The sequence below is a fragment of the Mus pahari genome, unplaced genomic scaffold (assembly GCF_900095145.1).
Source record: "Mus pahari unplaced genomic scaffold, PAHARI_EIJ_v1.1 scaffold_11092_1, whole genome shotgun sequence".
NCBI classification, from domain to species: Eukaryota; Metazoa; Chordata; class Mammalia; order Rodentia; family Muridae; genus Mus; species Mus pahari.
Genome location: NW_018393880.1, coordinates 17827 through 20558, shown reverse-complemented (window position 1 = coordinate 20558; position 2732 = coordinate 17827). Strand labels below are relative to the sequence as shown.

Below are 2732 nucleotides of genomic sequence, written 5' to 3'. Positions count from 1 at the left end.
ATTTCTCAAACTTCAAATCTCCAGACGTAAGGACTACCCTTGATGGAAATGAACAGCAGGGAAAATATGAAAAAGCCACAACTAATCTGGTGTCTCATCCAGTGAGGTTGGGTTTGGCTGTCAGAGTGAAGCCTCATTTTCTAGGATGAGACAAGACCGGTGGCCTTGAGATCTTCCGGAGCTTAATGGAGCAGTCCTGACGTCAGTGCCGGCGGAAATTTTAAAATTCCATTGTCTGGGGTTTGACCAAGACGGATGTTCTTGTTTTGGCAGCTGTTTTCGTGCGCAGTCGTGCTTTTTACTGAAAGCTGGGCGCTGGGTCTCGTTGAGAAGCCGAGAGAAGGGTAACTACTGAGATGGGATCAGCTCTGTGTTAAAATGGTCCACGCCACTGGAGCTAACTGTTGTGAGGAAGCTGGGGTAGATCTGCCCGGCTCTGCTTTATGCGGACAACGTTTGTAGCGGGAAAAGGTGATGCTAACAGGTGGGGACTGATAGGGGGAAGCTGAGGTGTGCTGTGTTCCCGTCCTGATGCTGCATCTTAGAAGCCTTGTATGGGCAAGGACTGAAAAACAGTGAAATTGTGAGAGTAAAATTAGGTGGAATGCAAGCCACCAAAACAAGGAGGGATCTGGCTCAGTGCCCAGCCTAGCGTGCTAACGAGTCTGACTCTCCACTCCTAGCTCAAAACAAAACAACAATAAAATGCGATTTGTCTAACCCCTTGTGGAAACTAGGGCAGAGTGCATAGTGTCTGATGTTGCAGAGATAGAGACACGATCCAACGTAGACATTATTTTGATACTCTCCACACACACACACACACACACACACACACCCCAGTGTGGGAGAGCTCCCAGCATTGGAAGGCATGGGTGTGGACCTTCCAAGCATGAGACAGTTCTTTCCATATTTCCTCTGCCTGCACTACCAATGGTCAGGGCATGGGTATCCCCTGATCACTTATGAATGCAGGGTGATACTTGTTTTAAAAGTAGGAGCAGCCTGTGTTGTGAACCGGATGGTTTTATCTTTGTTGAAAGGTGTCACAGTAAATCTCCAACCCAAATAATCCCGGGCAATGAAAACACAACTCAATTAATATGAATACAGGCTGTGCGCCTAGATTGGGCAGATCTACCACTACACTACCATCTTCCATATCTATGAGATCACTTTTAACTTGCGGTTTCTCCAGGTCAGGTGCTTCTGCTCCTCTTTTCTCCTTCTCCTCTGTCCTCTCACTCTCTCTCCTTTTCTCCCAAAACCTTCAGCTCCATCTTCCCCTCTTTTTTTCCACCCAATCACTAGCTCTAGCCTTTATAAATTAAGGTGGGAAGAAGGTTTATAGGAAGTCACCTGAGTGTTGACTCATTCATTGTTACAAGCCTCTAACTGGAGAACAGAATTAACATCAAATACAATTAGCCCCAGGGCTATCCACCACAGACAGGGCGATTAGAACCAGAAAGACAGTAGTGAGTATTAACTGAGAAACAGTGGGTTAATTGTAAACCAGGTGTAGTAAAGTAATAGAGTTTGTGCACTGTGTAGTTAGAGGGTGATTTTTATGCCCAGAAGTCTGGTTGTAGTTCAGAGGCTGACTTGGTCAGCATCTCTGGTCTCAATGTTATGTAAAAAATTGTTTTTTTTTTTGTCTCTTCTGATTGATTAATTAAGAACTGAACAACCAATTAGCTGGGCAGAAGACAAGAATTGGGCAGGAATCTGATCCCAATTGAGGTCCTACAGAGACCAGAGAAGTAGAGAAGTGATGAGACCATGGGGATAGACTAGAGATGTCAGGAAGGGAACAGCCAGAAGAACACGTGCATGGACCAGGGTGAGCCAGAGCAAACCTCAGATTGCCCATAAAGGACCATGTGTCTGGGCAGTAGGCAGCCATACAGAGTTAGAATAGCTCAGAGCCTGCCCAGCTTAGTGCCAGAAGCTTGTTAATACAAATACCAGGTCTCTATGTCATTCACTCGGAGCCAAAGCTGGCTGAAGTGTGTTAAAGAAACACCATGCTGTTCCTTGGGAGCAAAGGGGGAGCAAGAAACCCCCCATAAGAAGTACTTCTACACTCTTTTGAAACCAAAGAAAACATTTTGAGTGAGAAGTAAAGGAACCTGAAATTTCTTGTCAGGCAGCCCATGTGTTACCATGGAAATAGACACAAGAGATAGCAGTAATGTGTTCGGGAGCTTACATACAGAAACTTTGTGATCACGAATTGCTGTGTGATGCAGAAATCATACACCGTTCATTCTTGTATTGTGTTATATGTGTCTGGTGTTTAAGTATATTTAATACTTGAAGTTGCATAGGTGTTCTTTGTAAGAACTTCAGTTTACATGAACGAATATAGCATACAAGGAAACGATTGTCATAAAGAAACAAACTTAGTTGCTTTTCTACTAGAGGATAAAGATAATAATTGTTGCTTGATGAACTACTTGAATCTGGAACATTTTCCTAACACTGAAATCCTGAATTAGATTACAAGAATGAAGTGAAGTTCAGTTTCCACCTGTGGTGCTGGCCGCCTCTCTATGCAGGAGTTAAGGTCCCTGGACCTCAATAAACCAGGCCTTCATATCCCTCAAACGTAAGTGCCTCCCCTGTGGTTCTCAGCTGCCTACTTTACTGTCTAGAGCAAAAAAGTGCCAGAAATGGTTAGGAGTTAGGTATTAACTCTAACATATTTTAAAAATTTTATAAAACAAGTA

General features: G+C 43.9%; 1 non-coding gene across 1 annotated transcript; it reads right to left on the bottom strand.

Annotated features, from left to right (window-relative positions):
* Nucleotides 1-843: 843 nt before the first annotated feature.
* LOC115063378 lies at nt 844-977 on the bottom strand. Its single transcript, XR_003843218.1, has one exon. It is a non-coding gene; the product is annotated as a small nucleolar RNA SNORA71 (small nucleolar RNA).
* Nucleotides 978-2732: the final 1755 nt, after the last annotated feature.